Source organism: Ochotona princeps, chromosome 17 (assembly GCF_030435755.1).
Source record: "Ochotona princeps isolate mOchPri1 chromosome 17, mOchPri1.hap1, whole genome shotgun sequence".
Lineage (NCBI taxonomy): Eukaryota > Metazoa > Chordata > Mammalia > Lagomorpha > Ochotonidae > Ochotona > Ochotona princeps.
Window position 1 is genome coordinate 45,531,714 of NC_080848.1, and position 20,600 is coordinate 45,552,313.

At 44.7% G+C, this 20,600-nt stretch overlaps 1 protein-coding gene and 1 long non-coding RNA gene across 2 annotated transcripts in view; both read right to left on the reverse strand.

Moving 5' to 3' along the window:
* LOC131482427 (USP6 N-terminal-like protein) overlaps positions 1-20,600 on the reverse strand; it is a 409,820-nt gene that overhangs the window by 208,679 nt on the left and 180,541 nt on the right. The gene's annotated exons all lie outside the window — the stretch shown is intronic.
* On the reverse strand, positions 4,921-7,360 carry LOC131482316 (uncharacterized). Its single transcript, XR_009246893.1, has 3 exons — positions 7,237-7,360; positions 6,004-6,144; positions 4,921-4,951 (listed from the first exon to the last, which is right to left on the reverse strand). It is a non-coding gene; the product is annotated as an uncharacterized LOC131482316 (long non-coding RNA).

The window sequence follows — 20,600 nt, forward strand, 5'->3', positions numbered from 1 at the left end:
GCACCAGTCAGCATGTGCAACAATAGGGACTGCGAGTAGGTCGGGTAGGGGATATTTGGGGACACTCCTGCTAGCCTGAAACACTTGCTAGGGTCCCAAGTGACCACAATGGCCGCTGTTGTGCTGATCTAAAGCCAGGAGCCAGGAACTTCTTGCAGGTCTACCACGCATGTGTAGAGTCCCAAGGCTTTGGGCCATTTGTGACTGCTTTCCTAGGCCACAAGCATGGAGCTGGATGGGAAGTAGACCTGCTGGGATTAGAACCGGCACCCATATGGGATCCCGGTGCGTTCAAGGTAAGGATTTTAGTTGCTAGGGCACTGTGCCTGGCCCAGATTTTTGTTTATTTTTATTGGAAATGCAGAGTCAAAGAGAGAAGGAGAGACAGACACAAAGATCTTCCATCCACTGGATCACTCCGCAAGTGGCCACAACAGCAAGAGCTGAGCTTATATGAAGCCAGAGGCCGGAGCTTGTTCTGCATCTCCCATGTACATGCAGGGTCCCAAAGCTTTGGGCCACAAACTACTGCATTGCTAGGCTACACACAAGGAGCTGAATGGGTAGGGGAGCAGCCAGGACAGAAATCAGTGCCCACAGGGGATCCTGGTGCTTGTAAGGTGAGGATTTTAGCCACTGAGCCCTCGTGCTGGGCCCAAGGCAGGGTCTTTTGTCTTGTCCATCTTCTCCCCACACATCCCTTCCCATCCCACCCAGAGGCTTGTATGTATCTGCAATCCATCCACCTCTGTAACATTTAAAAATAAATACATATCAAATAAAATAGTGGAAGCCTCAAGATGAATAGAGTATTGTGATTTTGTAGAGGCAGGGAGAGATGGGAGGTATAGAGGAATTTTGGATTATAATTATCAGATCAGAATCAGAGTGAAAGAAAAAGTCCCTCTTGTTATATAGCATAGTGGGAACAGTTTTGTTCACAATCACCTCTATAAGATTCTTGAGCAGAAACTAGAGCTCTAAGCCTTGAACAGAATCTCTTGTCAAAGACAGAATCACCGTTTCCTCTGATCTGATCTGTAGCGCATGCTGTGTGCATGTGCTGAGATACCCCACAGCAGCCCACCAACACAGGCACTGTTACTATTCAGCAGAGCCCAACTGGAATGTACAACATTCCTAGGTGTGATGTATGTGTCACACTGAAGTAAAAGTTTCATGAATGTCTGGAGTGTGACAGAGTAGAGCCACGCTGGATGTGACATTGAAGATGTTTCACTGTTCTGAATGCTAATCCCATCCTCTGTAATGCAGAAGTCATTCGATGACGGGCACAGCATGTGAAACACGAGTAAAAATAAACAAAAATGTGCTGAGTAGCTGTGTGTATCAGGAACTGTATTGTGTGCTATTCTCTGTGTTATTGTGCTCACAACAACTGCCCCAAACTTTTCATCACTGTAGTATTTAAATATCACACTTTACACTATCTGCTTTCACATGAAGAGAGCTGGCTCTTGTTAAAGCAATTTAAACCCAGCTCTACTGAACTGAAACCAAATCTTTTTGTTTAGATGTAGAAATACCTTCACTCTTACCTCCTTAATCAATCAAGGCCATACTATGTCCACTAAGATTAAAAAAAAAAACCCTCACGGCTTTAGCATAATATCTAAGGAATTTGCTTTGCTGTACTTTGTGGAATATAGGCTTTCCGTGATTAAAATGGAAGAAATGACCATGTTAAAGCTAATGTGCCTAAGTAACAACAGTAGAGGACTCAGGATAACAGAGAGAACATGACACTTTACTGAAAGTGAAGTAAATTCAAGCAACCAAACAATGAGATATTTCAAAGAAGAGTAATCGGAGAAACTGCAAGGGCAGAGCATTGTTTAAACTCAAGTGGCAGAGGATGACTGAGGAAAACCAGCAAAGTCTCTCTCTCATCGTCGTCTTCAAGATGTAGTAGATTGGTCGAACACAGATGCTTGGCAGGATGCTTAGCAAAATGCAGGAGCAGTTCTCATATCCAGGCAAATCAGAAAGGAGGGTTGACTCAAGTTGAGCAGCAGAGAACCATGGAACTCAGTCAGAGACGAAATGTAACCCAAAGCCAATGCCCACAGCCTCAGTCAGGATTGCTTGTTCTGTGTTTTTGGCTGTTTTAGATGTAGTATTTTTTCCTGAATGACAGTATAGAGTTTGGATTGGTCTGACACAGGCAGATGTTTCTCCCTAGGTCAGTCCCAGAAGCCAAGTGGAGAAGAACAGCCCTCACTCTGTGGACGGCTCACTTGCCCATGTACAGAGCCGCAATCGAGGTATTTGTATGAAGGCAGAGGGGAAAGCCGCCAGGCAGATAAAAGCAAATCAACTGCAGTCCATTCTCTCGCCTCCGATGAGTTCACACACACAGGCTCACTTACTCTTCTCATACACACAGTTATGAGGAAGGAAGGAACACGTGATCAGTCAACTCAACTATCCAAATATATGTATCTCCACAGATGCCCAACTGCCGTAATGCAGTCTCAAGCTACACTAGTTGTAAATAAGTAAAAGCTAAAACATCATTTGAAAGCTGAGTATTTCCCATTTCTAGTCCACTCAATACCTTTGTGCAGGTGAGGAATGACACCTTTTCTGTGTGAACACACAAAGTGAAATAAGAAGAAATAGTAAGCAAATAAAACATGCTATGAGGTTTCCCCAAAAATGTTTAGCTTTTACAATCCTAGCTGTTTGAGCTTGAAATGGAAACATGGTTGGAGGGACACCTGCTTAGACACAGATCTGAGTGTTCCATCCACTGTGACTGCAGAGGCAGCACCTGTTCACCCACGTGTGCATTGCTCAGGAGAGCCAAGGAGTAGCTGCGAGTTGCTTCTAGTTTATCCATATAGCATCTGACTTCCCTCGTCTGATAATCACCAATATGATACTTGATTTGTAGGGGTCTTCACAGGATACATCCTATATGTGATGGAATGGGTAAGGCTTCTTGTGACAACAGGGGCATGGTATATCTGGTAGACATTTTTCTGTGATCTGGTACATATATGATGTATATTTCTGGTGTTAGTAAAAGATAATGTTGTGTTTGTGTGTGTTTATGTGTGTGTGTGTGTGCACTGTGTAATGAGCAGCACAGCTGAGCAAGTACAGGTGTGACTCCTAGCTTTGCTCCTGCCTGAGAGAGCAGACAGAGTGTCGCAGGAAGTACACATGAGCTCTCAAGTCATGCAGCTCTGAAAGGCTGCAGATATTGTGAATGTGGCAACATAAGAGAAAGGCTAGCTAAGAAACTCAGTTCTCTCCAAATGCAAGGATTTCCTTCAGTTTAGTCTAGTCCCAGGGCTAGTTCAGATAGGTGTCCTGTCAGTGTGTGTAAGGTGTTCAAGGGATTAGTCAGTAACAGGTTAGGCCTGAGAGGCTGTTTGCAAGAGGGATGATACAAGAGGTACCCATGTAATGAGACTACAGAGAGGAAAAGAGACACAGGGCATGAGGGGTGCAGTGAAAAGAACAGTTTTAAGAAAGGAGAGACAGAGATTCCAGTGTCTCGGATGATTGATGATGTGTTCCATCCTTCCACTGTGAGTGCAGAAGCAGCACTTGCTCCCCGTGTGTGCTTGCTCAGGAGAGCCAAGGACGAGCTGCGAGTTGCTTTTGCTTTCAGCCACATAGCATCTGCTTCCCTCTTCTGATAAGAAATCTTGTCCCCCCACCAGGTAATGTACAGGTAAGGATATAAGGAGGAGTGTGAGATAAGGTCTGTGCTAAAAATGACGCAGAAACCTGTATCCAATGGCTGTTGAAGAACACTCAGAGAGTAAATGGACTCAGTGAATGGATGGTAGTTTGTATCTTTCAGATCCTGGATGATTTTGCGTTCTGCATCCAGCACATAGTGATGTGCCTGTGGGTGAGGGGAGAAGGAGAGGTAGTGAAGGTGAGGACAGAGAGCAGTGTCTGTTCTGGGGCATGAGCTTGTGTGCCAGGTGAGTGAGGTTCCTCTCACCTGGGCTGGTGGTACATCAGGGTGTTCGCTGCTGTTGGGAGGGCATATGGTCTTCGTGTTCGGGTCTGCCTTCTTTTCTTTCTGGCTGTAGAGAATGGCACATGGCATCTGCCAGGGTTCCATGGTCCTGTGGGTCACTAGGTGGTGGGCTTGTGCAATCCAAAGCAGGTCTTCCGGCTGCTTGGAGTGGATGCAGCTGTGTCAGCACAGTGAGGCTGCTGCCTGGCCTCTTTCTCTCGGGCGGAAAGCACTTTGCTTATTGGCTTGATATTGTTCTCGTGCAGAAACCTTTCTGCCTTCTATACATAGGTGTGCCCTGCCTGATTTTTCTGTGTTCTCCTTGTCTTTGCCGTCTTGTTTAAGAGCTTTGTGATTTCATCCAGGCAAAGGCCAGATGAAAAATGCGGCAACTGAAGCCCTCCTTGACTCCATTCCTCACGTGTTCCTCCAGGATGTCCAGGCTGGGGAACACTCGGCAGCAGGCCATGCACTTAAAGCCATGCTCTGGCTGCACGAGCCACTCAGGTGTCTTCACTCTGGGCCTCTCCTCCAGGGCTAGGAGCTCTGCTGGGCCCTCAGCCTCGCAATCGTCTTCATGGGCTGTGTCGCCACTGGCCTCACTGCTGAGGATCATATCTTCTGTAAGCACAGAAGAAGAGCTGGCCTCCGAAGGGACTTGCCCAGTGTAGCTCAGTTCTTGCACTCTTGCCCTCTTCTTGGGAGGCAGCAAGCCTTCCTGTGTGTCATATACAGTGTGGGCCTCTCTCTGCCTTTTCACATACATGTAATATATTTTGATGACCCGCTCCTTTCTCATGTGTAACGCATCTGAGCAGGGCTCATTTGCTAGGTGGACATGAAAACACATGTCATTCCAGGTGGTGGGGGTCGTCTGTTCCACGTCCTGGGGTAAAGGCCCATCCAATGGTCTGCCACCGAGATCTTCCTTCTGGCTTTGATGCATTTCTAAGAAGGAAAATTTCAACCATTAGAAAACGTGGCTAAGTTTGCCTGAAGGTGCAGTGTTTCTGGGGCACTCAGAGTATCCCTGCCCATGGGATGTGTGTATGGATGTGTGCACAAATGTGACTCTTCACTTGTAGGTGTGTTCAGATGATATGTGCTGTGTGTGGTGGAATGGGTAAGGCTTGTGTGTGACAATAGGGGCATGGTATATCTGGTAGAGATGATTCTGTGATCTGGTACACACTTGGTATATTTTCTGGTGTTAGTACTGGTAATGCTGTGTGTGTTTATGTTGTGTGTGTGTGCATGCTCTGTGTAATGTGTAGCACAGCTGAGCAAGTACAGGTGTGACTCCTAGCTTTGCTCCTGCCTGAGAGAGTAGACAGTGTCGCAGGAAGTACACATGAGCTCTCAAGTCATGCAGCTCTGAAAGGCTGCAGATATTGTGAATGTGGCGACATAAGAGAAAGGCTAGCTAAGAAACTCAGTTCTCTCCAAATGCAAGGATTTCCTTCAGTTTAGTCCCAGGGCTAGTTCAGATAGGTGACCTGTCAGTGTGTGTACTCTATTCAAGGGATTAGTCACTAACAGGCTAGGCCTGAGAGGCTGTTTGCAAGAGGGATGATACAAGAGGTACCCAGGTAATTAGACTACAGAGAGGAAAAGAGGCACAGGGCATGAGGGGTGCAGTGAAAAGAACAGTTTAAGAAAGGAGGGAGAGCCATTTTTGTGTTGAGGAGATGGGGCCTGTAGAGATCTATGAACACGAGTCTGTGCCCGGGGGAGATTCCAGCCAAGATTCCATGCACCTGTTGGCACTCTCAGCCAGTGCAGCCACCTCTCACAGGGCTCCCATGGGACAATGCTGTGCTGAGGGACTGTGCTCTTTCTTGGGAACACATTGTCTGTTTGTCCCACCCCAAGGCTTCAGTCTTACTCTTCCTTGAAGACTTTTGTGTCACTGAAGGGAGTGTGAGGTAATTAGGGGGTGGCCTGGGCAGCTTCACTGAATCTCCTGGGTAAGTTCAGACACTCCATTTATATCTGCCTACCTCCTTCATCAGAATTTCTGGATGTGTTGGAAGAGTAGACAGATTCTGAGGTGGGATCACTGTCTCCTGGTGCCTGGCTGCAGGTTTCGATCTCGACAACCTCACATGGCTCAGGCACATCTTGTTGAAGCAGCTGGAAGTCTGAGAAGGAAATGACAAGAAAACACATTGTGTCATGGCTTAACTGGGTCTATTCTAAAAGGAGCATTCTGAGTGGATGTTTTGCTTCAGGCATTGCTGCCTCCCTCCCTGTCCATCACACACCATGGCACTTGCTTTCACAGATAGCTGAACCATGCAAATTGTGACAGATAAGAGAAGTTATTCAAATGGAGCATGTGGTAGACATGAGTCGGCTTGAATATCTCTGATGTGACATTGCTGAAGATGTTCACCGAATATTGAGAAGTGGGAACCATGCCCAAACAGAAGATGCAGTCAGTTAATCAAGTCTGATATCCATGATGAGCTTCCTTTACTTTGGGAGAAATTGTGTATGGGAAAGCCATGGAGAACACGTTTTCTAATACTCACTCCTACTTATTTGAAAGAGAAGTGTGGTTCCTGGGGAGAAGCAGTAGAACAGGCGGGCAGGTGTTCAGTTTGCTGGGGAGGTTATGATCACACTCTGTACACACCTGCAGCGCTCACAGCCTCACCCACTGATGTCCCAGATCAGCTGTGGTGACTCTGTACTGAGGGGCTGTGTCCTGTTCTTGGAGGAATGCCTTTATTAGTCATTCCCTCAAGGCCTCAACATTAGTCTTTCTTTGAGAAGCAGTTGCTCATATTTGAGGGCAAGGGAAGCCAATCAGGGTTGGGCTGTGTAGCTCAATCAAACTTGATGACCAAGGGCACACATTCCTTTTGTATATGGCGTACTATCTTCAGTACAAGCGTGCTTATTTCTAGAGGCATTTTAGTATTCAATCCCATACCTACTGACCTCTTAGCACAGAGTTTCTTTCTGATCTTCATTTCTCTGAGTTTATTTTTGCTGAACAGATTTACTCCACTAACAGTTCTACCTTTTTTTCATGTCACCTTAATCTTAAAACATGCATTTAACCCCTATTTATGACAGCACTACAGTTGATCTTGAAAACAGCACCTACCTTATACAAATCTTGTCATTGAGTTTCTATGAGAGCTGTTGACCAACTTAGTGGCTACAGATCTGCTCCCCCTCCCATTGCCCTGATTTATCTGACCTTGAACATCCTGCCTCCTTACCAACATCATTGGGCGTGCACACACCGGAGTCACGGGTGTAGCTCTGCAACTTGACAGATGGATCTTCTTCCTCTTGGACCAGGATCTTGTCATCCACAACGCTCCCAGGTGGTGACTCCTCCTTCCACAAGTCTGTGATGGATGGAGAATGGTACAACAATCATTCGATGAACAGTTTGTGTTTCATTCCTTTCTTTAACTTGTATATATTCTGAATATCACGTGCTAAGTATTGAGAACAGACATACCTATAAGTTCAGAAAATAAAGTTTATATGTTGTTGAAAACATTAGCACGCCTATTACAGAAGCATTCTGAAGGCTCATAAAACATCATATGGAGAAAATCTGCCCACTTGACCTGCACATAAACCCTGAATTCTTCCAGAGAAAAGAAATAGATCAATCATGGATTAAGTACGATTGCCTGATTTCTCATGGCATCTTAGAGTCAAATAATCACAATGGATAGACAGCATGTAAACAAATATATTCAATATCACACTTCTGTCCCTCTTATTCATGTATGTTATGCATGTATAGTTGTGTGTACAGCATAATAGTTATGACCTTGCTCTACATGTCTCACTATGTATACTCAATGACATCTTTGAATATGCACTAATCCTAGTGAAGCTGAAATAAAGTCATCTTTCACTCTTCAGACCCTCTCAAAGTGAGCATCAGAATGAGGAAAACCCTAAATTTTGTTGAAAATATCAGATACTCCTATTTTATGTGAATTACAGCTTAAAATGTTGCAGTTGGCTTCAATCTGCCGCTCCCCCCACTGAGCAGTTGCCCTGTCTAATGAGTTGTTTGTTTATGGTTAGGTTCCATGGTAACCCTAACTGCCCAATTGCCTATATTTCCAGAAAGAGTCAAACCCACTTGCCCTGTAATGAATGTAACTGAATGGGACTATGTATGGTTGTATCCTTTGTTTTAAAATGATTTCTTCACCCTTATTGGAAAGACGGATCCACAGAGAGGAGAGACAGAAAGATCTTCCATCTATTGGTACATTCCCCAAGTGGCCACAACAGCCAGAGCTGAGCCAATCTGAAGCCAGGAGATTCTTCCAGGTCTCCCATGTGGGTCCCACGGCTTTGGGTTATCCTCTACTACCCTTCCAGGCCACAAACAGAAAGCCCAATGGGAAGTGGAGCAGCTGGGACACAAACCAGCATACATATGGGATCCTGGTGTTCACACGGTGAGGATTTAGCCACTGAGCCATCATGCTGGGCTCATCCTATTCTATGTCTTACATTAACCAAGGAGATCCACATTTACATTTGCACAGACTAAAACAAATACTTTGTTCTTATTCCTTAGTAAACAATCAATTCTTTATGAGCTTATGTTCATCCATAGACATCTTTTTTATGCCTTAGTAAGGAATACATTTTATAAGCTTGTACTTCTCCATAACCATCTGAAAAACATTTATCTTGAAATCAGAGTTACAAAGGAACAGAGATCTTTAATCCATCAGTTCACTCCCCATTTGGCTGCCAATGGCCAAACTCGGGCCAGGCTGAACTTTGTGTCAACAGCCTAGCCTTGTCCCTGGGTCACCTGAACGTGAGTTGGGCTCTCAGAAAGAGCCATGAATAGACAGCTGCTCCTCACTCCCTGTTTCCTCGCTTCACTGTCCCGGTCGCCTGCCTTAATAATTTTCTCTACTACCACTAGGGACCTACTCTTGCTCCCTTGGAGGGCATTCTTGGTTACCACATTGCCAAGGGTCTTCTCCACATACCTCTTGATTTCTTTACAGCTGGAGGACTGTATTCACGCTCCAGATGTTTCCTTTTCTCTCTCTGCTCCATGGCTCAACTCTTTAAAAGAGTTACTCAAAAAGCTAAGCTTTCTACCTGTAACTCCACTGTCAGGTAGTTGATGGTATCAAGAAAAGACTGAATCTGAAAATCCGAGGACACCAAATCACAGGAGACGCTCGCGGCTCCTAAGCACTGTCCTGCCTGGTACGCAGTCCGGCAGCAGCACTGTTATGATTCAAATCACAACGAAGACCTCGGAATTCTAGGATGTCCTGGTGACATCACTCAGCCCAAGGGGCTCAGCCAGTATTTAAAGGTATAGACACAGGTGATTGCCTATGTTGACTGAATTTGTCCCAGTGTAATTCTATTGTGAACTTATTTTCAGGCCTTGTTTGGAGACAAGGACTTGTAGGAGACAGAGGACTTGTATGAAACAAAGAAAACTACCTTGCACATAAGAAAACTGCATGTGTCAATCTCCCAAAGCAAGGATAAGACACAATGCAAATGAGGATTAGGCTTACACTCAGGTTGGTTTCCCCAAAATCCACATCAAGGTATATACTGAAGGGAAATAAAATTTATCTGCTAACAATATTATTTTATCTGTTAACAGTATATTATTTTAATTAAAGATGATACTTCTACTGCATACTATATTAGATAATTGTATTATATATTCCTATGTAATTATGTATAGTAATAAATGTGAATTATATAATATCACACAGTATTATATACAATATCTATTGTGGAATACTACTCAGCCATAAAAAAGCAGTCTTATTATTTGCAATAAAATCGATGCACCACGATGGCACCATGCTGCGTGAAATGAGGTAAGCACAGAAGGGTGAAAACAAAATCCTCACCAATGTTAACTCGGAAAATAAAAGATGATCCCATTGAAGATACAAATCTTATTATGTAACCAGAGTTTGGGAAAGGAAGTCAGGAGTGAGGAAGTGATCAAGCCGATTCATGAGTAATAGGTTACAGATAAATAGGAGGAAAAATTCCTGAGGTTCTAGCACATAGTCAGATGAGAATAGATAGTGCTGACTTACTGCATGTATTGACCATAAATATTGAAGAGAGGCTTCTAGAATGTTTTTGTTAAAAAGAGATGTTAATTGTTTTCAAAGGAGCTACATTGCACAAAGCATATGTATACAGAAGCATTACCTGGTATCCCATAATAAAAGAACAAATTTATGTGTGCTAATTTTGTAGATAACAGAGGTAAACCATTTTTTAAAAAATCAGATGAAAAAATGAAAATAAGGTGGCACTGACACAGAAGGAAATTGATGAAGGAAACACAGTTTGTAGCTCAGAAATGATTCTATAGTTGATAACCAACTTATTTGTAACAAACATTGTGTGACCATTCATCAGAGAAAGAATATTGTGTTTTTGATCCATAGTGCTGGAAAGGTGGATACACATACGTACAAGAATGAAATAAGATCCCTACATTTCACCATAACCAAAATCAAAACCAGACGGATCAAGAAACCTAAATGAAATGTTCAAAAATATATTTCTATGAAAAATACATGCAGAATAATTCCCATGACACCAATGTGGTCAACAAGTTTTTAAATACAAAATTTCCTTAGCACAGGCAGAGAAAAAGAAGAAAATTAGATTTTTTAAAATCATCAGATGCTGAAGCAAAAATTGAAAAAATTACTAGAGTGAAGAATCATTTGAAAAAAAAAGAGGAAATGTTTGCAAGTCATTTATCTCACAAAAGGTTGATAGCCAGCTATAGCAGGAAATTATAAAAAGTTTCGCAAAAACTGAAATATGAAATAGGCCAAACTGTAAAAACTCACTAGTTGCTGGAGAAATGCCAATCAAATTCACAATGCCCCAATTTCTGTCAGAAAGGCTACTATCAGAGGACAGGAAGTAGCTTTCTCCTCCTGTGGATGGCGCAGGTGGAAGATAGAGCAGTTCCTCCCCCACCTTTCCCCTCCCGATCCACTGTATCCCTAAACATGCCCCTGTGTGTCTGACTTCCTCAGCTCGGAAACACACCTTCTCACTGTGAAAAACAATATAGATAGTAGTAACATATGCCGGTGAAGACTTTGATAATAAGCAATCCTTAGGTATTATTGCTGGAAATATCAATTTGTTTAGTCAGTGTGGAAAAATTTGGAACTTAATTTAAAAACTAGAAACAAAACTTAAACTTGATCATGTAATCCTAACTGAACTTTTACTCAAAAGCCTTGAAATTGTTTGATCCAAGAACCAGGGCCAGAGCCCACTGCACATAAAATTTTAACTCTTTTGTTAAATGCTTGCCCTTATTAAATGTTGTCATTGTTGACTTCAGGTAATTTTTAAATGAGACTGTTTTTGTTTTTCTGTTTGTGGTGTGCGCGTGAGAGAGATGAACTGGGAATTAATTGAGGATTTTCATCCTGTAGACTTAAAAATACAGTCACATTTTAGGAATTGCAGCCATTAGAACTCCAAAAATAATATATTCTCATCTCATATTGATTTCCTTCTGGGGCTTATACTGACCTCTTGAAATTCCCGATGACACAGAGTACTCCACGTATTTCAGTCACTCTTTGTCTGTCTGTCTTTCTTTTTTTTGTTTATTAGAAAGTCAGGTTTATAGAGAGGAGAGACAGAGAGGAAGATCTTCCATCCGTTGATTCACCTCCCAAGGGACCTGTGCCCATCCAAACAAGCATTCAGGAGCCTCTTTGGATCTCCCACGCAGGTGCAGGGTCCCAAGGCTTTGGGCTGTTCTCAACTGCTTTCCCAGGCCTTAAGCAGGGAGCTGGATGGGGAGCAGGGCCAGTGGGATTAGAGCCTGTGTCCATGTGGGATCCAGGTGCTTTCAAGGCCAGGCCTTTAGCTGCTGCTAGGCTACCGGGACAGCCACAGCTGGGCCAGTCTGTTTATAAGTTTCCCTTTTGTTCCATGTCTACTTTGTATGAAACAGTTGCGCATACTGGTTTAGCTGTTACAGTGTCCAAGTCTGCCTACTATCTCTCCCATTCATGGAGCTGAAAGCACTCACCAATTATTCTTCTGTGTGTGGGTGACAGTGTCTTGCTTCCCGGGATTTTCAGGCCTTTGTACTGACTAGCGGGCAGAGGGTTTAGCACACTGTGAATATCCCGGCTTCATGGTGAAGAATGCCGGCTCTGCTCATCAGCAGCTCAGCTCATCCTGGATTGTCTCAATGCTTCCAAGCTTGTTTTTCTTTTTTTGTTTGTTTTGCTTTCAATTTAGCAGCAGGTTTTTCTATTTGCTTTACATCAAGTTCAGTGTTTGACATCTAAGGAAATATGTTTTCTCTTCTATCTTGCATGTGTGTATAAATATCATTTGTCTAAATGCAGACTCCTCAGTGCCACCGTATTTCGGTCTATTTCTGCTCTGAAATCATCAAGTTTGTCCCTCTGCAGGGATGCTGAAGACATCGAAAGTAGTCAGAGTTTACAGGTCTTAGAAAAACAGAAAAGTGGTGAGTTTGCTGAGAAAGTGTGAGAAACAAAAGGATTTGAGTTCCTCTCCCAGGGTCGCTAGTTAGAAACCCCAACTCATCTTGGGAAATTCACAAGCTGTTACAAGTTAGGATCCCACAACTCCTTAATAAGTCAAAGCAATTTCCACACAATAGCTGCTCTCTCCCCCAGCAAAAAACAAACAAAAAACCTGCCAAATTCCACGTTCACAGTCATCTGGATTTGTGAAGGACACCCTTCTGAATCAAGAGTTTCCAGCCAATCAGGTGATTCTCTGAGCATAGCTGGCATTGGACAGATGAGTTCAGACCTGCGCTAACATATCCAGAGACCCTAATCAGACACACTCACCAGCAGCTGTTTAGGCCCAAGTCCACTGAAGACACAGTAAGCAAACTGTCATGGGGCGCCACCATTGATGGCACACACCCGCTCGTCCGGTTAATTGACAGTGGACAGGGCACAGAAACTGATTTTCTGTACCCTGCCTTTCCCACATCCATTCCCGCCACTCAAGTTAATTGAAGGCTTGAAAAGTGCACCCCACTCCTCTTCAGCAACATTCAGAACAATTGACAGAGCAGAAGGTAATTACTCAGGATGTTTCATGCACCTGGTCCCTCCTGCCTCCTGTAGGTTAGTTCATTGTAATTTGGGGCTCTGCTAACTCTCTGCCTGCTTGAAACTTTGTTTCTACTGCATGGCTCTCAGTCTGACCCAAGGATGAGAGCTTAAAAAAGCCTGACTTTAGAGCCTTGCTGCAGAGGCTCCTGGAGTGTAGCAGGAGCTGCAGTCACCAAGCTGGGGAAATCGAGACTCGTCTCAACATCCTACACTTGGGTGCAGTGTGATCGCTCTCACACTTCACAACACAAACCTCTTCCTTAGGGTACTGTGCACCCCAGATGGAATGCTGCCATTCCTAAGTCACCATCAGCTCTGCTTCTGCAAACAGCCAGTAAAGAAGCAGCATGCCCTCTCCCAGGAAAAGGAAGAGCTGGAACACAGATTGTCCTCTAATTCTTCACTTGACCTGGTCTTAATCTGGGAGTGAGTCCAGGAATGGACAGTGGGATAAGTGAATCCATTTGCCAGTTCTCTGGTCACAGAACAGCTTTTGGCCAGCTAAGGTCAAGGCCAGGTGATCGCTAGGAACAGCTAGGAGCTGAAGGCATTTCTTTCTTTTTTTTTTTTTTTTAAAGATTTATTTTATTTTTATTACAAAGTCAGATATACTGAGAGGAGGAGAGATAGAGAGGAAGTGGAGCTGTCGGGATTAGAACCAGCGGCCATATGGGATCAAGGCGAGGACCTTAGCCACTAGGCCACGCTGCCGAGCCCTGAAGGCATTTCTGAGAGCAGAAAGCTAAGTGTCAGAGAACATGATTAAGGATGGGATGCCTGCAGGAAGAAGGGATGTGTGTTGCTGATAGAGACTAGCAGGCACCCTTCAGAAGAGTCCTCTAGTTCATTAACCAAGAAGAAGAAAATCCTCCAGTCTGGTTAATATACACTTAGACAACCTTAGAGCCTCATCGATCTCAAAATAATCATATGGGCCATAGGCTAAAAATTGAGCAACCCAAAATATGCTTCCACTTGGGCTATTTGCTGCAGCAAGCCCATGGTCCTTTCTTCTTGCAGGAACCATTCAGACACCTGCCACAAACGTCTGAGTCCAGGGCCTGATGTTGAGAAGAGAGAGCTCACCTCAAGGCTCTTCAGAAGGCAATCAAAGCAGAAGAGAACGGAAGATGACTGTGGGTCCGGCTGGAAGAATTTCCCCTGCAAACTGAAAAGAGGTTTGAGGAGGACAATGAGGAGGCACGCTCTTGAAAAGACATGAACAGAAGCTCTTAGAGGCCAACTTTCTCTCAGAGGCCACACAGTGCCAGGAACAGCATCCACCTTGTGAAGCCCTTAGATACAAATGTACTTTAAGGAGCAGCCAGGTGACCCACAGGGTCCCCCAACCTGGTAGGACCCAGAACTGAAGCCAAAGCAGAGCTTGCAGGAATAGTTGGTGAAGCAGAACATGCACATTTCACTCTAAGAATCTGGCTCCGATGTCCAGAACTCAACTGTGGTCTGATGTAAGGGTGGCTGAGATTTTCTCGGAACTGTCAAACAATCCTGCAGTGGAGCATCAGGTCAAGTGAAAATGCTCCTGCTTCTTGCCTCTCTGAGAGATGACAGGTTGATTCACCACACCACAGAGATGGGATGGACAATGCCCTTCAGCGTCCTCAACCCCGCAGGTCGACACACAGCTCACAACTTCCCCTACAGCCCTCTGCAGCCACTGGGCCAGGGTAGCACTCCACTAGCTTTATGCAAAGAGAAAAGAAGGCATTTGGATTCTAATTATCACAAGGGAAGGAGACCCCAAATCCATCTGCAAGGAGTCCTAACAGGAAAGGTACCTATATCACTCATAGTGTTTTTCTGGCGGCTGAACTTCTGTGATAAGTGAGGCCTCCATGCCTGACGATGTTTGTGGAAAAAGACCCTTCAGACTGGAGGAGTGAAACCCCGCTGTTCTCTGGCAGGGTGCTCAGCTGGAAGGCCTGAAATGGCGACCTTCACCAGGCCCCGAGGCCATCCTCGCCTCTTGCTTCTTGGAGAGCAAGACAACATTTGCTGTGGGTCCATCCCAGGGAGCAGCCCAGAACCCAGGCAGAGAAGAAAAGGAGCAGAGCTCTGAAGGGACAGTTTCCCCAACTCTTGTCTTCCCCTTCTGGCCGACATACAGAAATTATAGGCACTTCTTCCTTGGAGACCAGTTAAGATGAGCCTATGTAACATCAAGAATATCAAAAACATGGAACTTTTTGGTAGCTCTCATTTGGAAGTAAACTCTTTTCAATTCAACTACAAGCAGGAGCAAGGCCAAAGGCAGGGGTTTCCAAGGATCACAGCCCAGAGGCCTCCACCCTAAACATCTGTCTGCAACCTTGGGAACCAGGACCTTTTCCCCAGGAGGAGGAAGGCCTGCTGCTCTCATCTCTAGCCCAAGGAAAACAGCCACTTCACTCTCAGCTCCAAGGGGTGTTTCCATGTAAAGCCCTAAGGGCAGGTGCATCACCTGGAAAGTGATAGGAAGGGAGGGATCAGTAGCTATCCACAGGAAAGCCCCCATTAAAGGCTTTCCCTCCAGGGGAACAGAGACCCAGAGAGTCAGGGGGAGCTCCCAAACCAACGGGTCTGCACAAGTGGCAGGAGAAGGGAGAATCCTTGGTTCCCAGTCAGTCTTCCCATCAGCCTCTGGTCTCAGACACTGGCAGCTGGGATGTCTAAAGGAGAAACTCTTAGGTTTGGGGGACAGCAAGTTTAATCCAAGAAAAGAGTTTAATCCAAAAAAAAAAAAAAAAAAAAAAAAAGCTCAGAAGAAAAATAAACAGATTTCCTAATCCAAGCACACAAGTTGAATGTTCTGCCTGAGCAAAGATATTTTGTCTGGATTTCTCCTCTCTCTCCTGACCGCCTACCTCCTGCTTCTAGAATATCCCATTTATCCCAATACCGAAGAGGTAAATTTCAAAGCGGACACCTGGGAAAGATGAAGCCAGACAGAAGGGAAACTGATCATCATTAAAGCAAAATATAAAGAAAAAAATAAAAGTGCCGATTACCTCAGCCTTCTTTGTAATACTCTGGGCTCCAGAGTTAAACACGTGTGTGTGGCCAATATCCAGTTTCAGGAAACCAATTCAACATGTCTACTTCTCACAAAACCGCAACAGGAGCCTTCGATGGCTTTGTGTGTCCCGGGAGCATTCCCTCCAGGAAGGGGCAGGTGAGGGGTGTGTTCTCCTGGACAGCTGAGCTGTGTGACAGGTCTGGATGGGGGTCCTCCTGGTGGGTGGTGTTCCCTGCTTCCCAGAGGCAGGCTTTGTGACTAGAAGCACTCCTGGGGGGACTCATGCTGCTCCAAGATGAACTGCTCTTGTGTTTCAGCCCCTTGGGGAGCCAAGCTGAGTCGTCCTTCTGGTTCATCTCCCGGGTCTCATGGTTCTGCAGCAACTCGATGGCAGCTGAGGAGAGGAGTGCAGGGACAGACTCCTGAGCCACTGTGCAAGCCTCAGGATGGTCTGCCACTTGAGGGCCACTGGTGTCATCTTTGACTCCATTGCGGTCAGCAAGTGGCACGGGGTTTGAGGCTGCCCCGGGAGACCAGGTACTGCTCTGCATAGGAATTCCTCCTACGGAAGCACTGGGGATGACGCTGGCTGCCTCTTACATGGAACTCTGCTTTCAGAAGGACTTCAACACAAGGATGTGCATTTCTGCACCCCGCTGCCAGGGGTGCTCTCTGAGAGGGTCCAGCAAGCCTCCTCCCAGATGGATTCCTTGGGGTTGCTCAGCAGGTGCGGGAGAGACAAGGCAGGGCAGAACCGTAAAGAATGAACTGGGTCTGCATGTCCTCTCCAGTTACAATGTTCCCCAGAGCCCCGGGGCAGGGGGAAGCACTTTATGGTCACATTAGAACCTTCACCGAGCTCCTGCAGGCTTCAGAATCTCTGATGGCCAGGATCTGCTCCCTGGGCAGCCAGACAGATCAGAGGCCCCAGCAAGCACCTGTTGGAAAGTCTGAGTTGCTGCTGATCACCAGTCAGTGGTACAGGCCAGCAAGGTGAGACCTTGTCAATTCCGGAGGGGCAGTTGTCCCCCAGCGGAAGTTCCAAGGGGGCCCAGACTGCATGCTGGGCCATCGTCAGTCATGCAGACGTGGTAAGGAGTTCAAGATGTCATGTCAGCACACAGAGCGGCTCATCCGTCTCCATCCACGTTTCCTGGTGTCCAGGCTGCCTGTTCAATGTTCTTCCTCTCAGTCTGAGGTCAGTAGCTCTAGGAAACTCTACAAACCTACTCACTATGAGTAGTAAAGTGTTGATAGCTTGGTCTGCTGCAGCAGTAGGCTCTTCGGGAGCAGTTTCTGGAATTTCTGTGTGGTTGCTTACTGCAGGTCCGAATCCAGAGAAAAGAGCATCCCGGCCGTCTCCCTCGTGATTCCAGGCTCCCCCGTGGTCGAGCTCCCACAGCACGGCAGAGTCTGCCTTAACTGACTGCCCTTCCCGCTGCTTGCAGAGCTGGCTCCCGCCTTGTTTCCTGAGCTGAAGCCCCTCTTCTTGCCGCTGCACTCCTCAGGGCTCAGGGCCTTGTTCTCACAGCTCTGCTCTCACACTGATGCTTGCCTAAGCCCACAAGATGGCAGAGGGGCAGGACAGGACGGGAGCCCAACAGGAACAAACTTCCTGGGTTCTAAGTGCATTTGCGGCCTCCTGCCTGGGTCTCACCATCTCACCCAAGGTGTGCGTTTCAGGAGACCAGGGCTCCTAAAGGCGCGGCTGGAGGGAAAACAGGAGAGATTCACAGTGCAGACTTGAATGTGTTGAGCAGTTCTCAGCCCTAAATGCTGTTCTGTCTTTAAGTTGTAAGGGTTGTTCTAGCGAGTCTTCAGAGGTATCCGGTCCAGAGACACACACTTCTTGGTCATCCCTGGTTGCCCTTGGTGTTTGGTGAATGCTGACCCCTTTGGGAGATTGGGATTCCCTGTTTTTAAGCTCCTTGTGAGTGCTTGGGATCATTATTCTTATATCCTTAAATGCTGTTCCATGCCACAAGAGGGAGCTGGATGGGAAGTGGGGCTGCCGGGATTAGAACCAGTGCCCATATAGGATCTCAGCGCATTCAAAGTGACAACTTGAGCTGCTAGGCCACCGCACTGAGCCATATATATATATATATATGTATATATATATGAACAGATAAGACCATTAGTAATTTATGTTCCCAGAAAATATACATTGAGTTTCCCTTCTATGAATTGATCAAGACTATAATTGTCGCAGAGGTTTTTTTTCCTTCAGATTTATATATATAAATATATATAATAAAAGTCAGATATATATATATATATACTTTTGATATATATATACAATATTTTGGGGATAGGATCTGAGTCTGAAAGTCAAATTCATTTATGTGTTTTGTGCATCTAATAGACATGTAATTTTATATTTATAAAGCAAATTCTTTTCTGTAAAACTATTTTTGTAAATGAAGTAGTTTCATGGTATAGACTTCAAGCAAAGACTTGATTTTTTCAGTGTTTTGTTTGAGGAATATTACAAGTATGAGTTATTATGTAAGCAAATGGAAAATATATGTCAAACACTAATTTTGTCAAAAAGTAGTTTGAGGCCAAACTCATGAATGTATCAGTAATGTGGAATTCTTTCTGAACTGGGGATTGCTCACTGAAAGGGAGAGGTGAATGTGCAGTTACTCCTTATGGTTGAAGTACCCAGGCACACGGAAAGCTGAATTTCTATGATTCTTGATGGCTTGTTAATTGTACTGAAGTCAATCAACATAGCATTTGTGGGTCATCCTAGAATTCCTAGTGATCACTTCATATACATATACATAAACATATACATATGCATATACATGCATATATAATACATGTTTGTAGTGGAAATAATTAGAATATTTTAATGTTAGCTTAGTATTTCAAAAAAAGGGTGAAACTGTGCATTAATAATATACTGGCTTTTTGAAGGTGTCATTCTATTGCTTCCAATTGCATACAATGTGCAAGCCAACGGAAATCATATATTTCATGAGTCTATATCCTGACAGACTTTTTCTCTTAGTCCTTACAGAAGACAGTGTGTCTGGCTGAAGTTTTGAACAAATATCAACTCTTCAGGGAAAGATGAACACAACAGTACGCTCTCACAGTGTTGTTCATTTGCATCAAACCTAAATGGATTGTGGATCTATTGAGAGAAGATGAAGCAGGTGCAATCCGTCCAGTTGTGGCTGCGGATGTCTGTCCTTGAGCTCTGATGGAGAATGGGGGCTGGAGCAAAAGGCTCGGAGGACACGGAAACAACACAATGACCACACATTTGTTCACTGGATAACAGCACTGGAGCTTCTGAGAAAGGCCTTTATTCTCAAGTGTTAAGCTGAACATTCACCCTTTACATTATGCTGGTACTCTTCATGGACTTCTATTTTCCCATCTCATAATGGCAAAATTAAGCTTGTTCATGACATGATCAGACCTCACTAAATGGCCTTCAAATGAATGGGTGATGTTGCCTGTTTAGTCATTCTTCTTTCTGTTTCAGGAATACAAAATAAATATTCCTTAAACACTATAAATTACAAATTTTACTTCTTATCAGAATTTATAACATCTAAATGGTTTGTCAGCCTCCCTCCCTTTCTCTCTCCTATTTAAAAGCTGAGAGACATTAGAGGAGATTTTTCATCCCCTAGTTCACTCCTCTAACAGCCACAAAGACATACTTAAGTCAGCTCCAAGCTTACAGCACAGAATGCCATCCTCTCTTTCATGTGGGAGGCAGGGTTCCAAGAATTTGAGCCAACAGCCACTACACTCCTGAGTATATTAGCAGCAAGCTGGATTACAAATTGAACAACTGGGTCTGGCACGGTAGCCTAGTGGCAAAACCCTGGCCTGCATGCAGTTGAGGATGGCCCAAAGCCTTGGGACCTTGCACCCGCATGGGAGAGCTGGAAAAAATTCCTGGTCTCTGGCTTTGGATTGGCTCAGTTATGGCCGTTGTGGCCACTTGGGGAGTGAATCATTGGATGGAAGATCATCCTCTCCGTCTCTCTTCCTCTCTTTATATCTTACTTTTCAATAAAAATACATAAATCTTAAAAAAAAAGAACATTGAAATTCCATTGAACTCCAGCGAGGATGGCCTACATACAGAAAACTACTAACAGCTGCTGGTGAGGATATGTGGAGAAAGGTTCCCTTATCCACTTCTGGTAGAATGTAGACTAATGCAGCCACCATGGAACTCAGTATGGAGAATGCTCAGATAACTGAAAATGCATCTAGCACATGACCCAGCAATTCCAGTCCTGGGAATGTATCTAAAAGAACCAATACACACGATGAGAAAGCAACCTGCATCCCTATATTCATTGCAGTATAACCAACAAAAGCAAAAACATGGAAAAAAAAATCTCAAGTTTCACTGATCAACAATTAAATAAAGGAACTGTGGTACATCTACTCAATG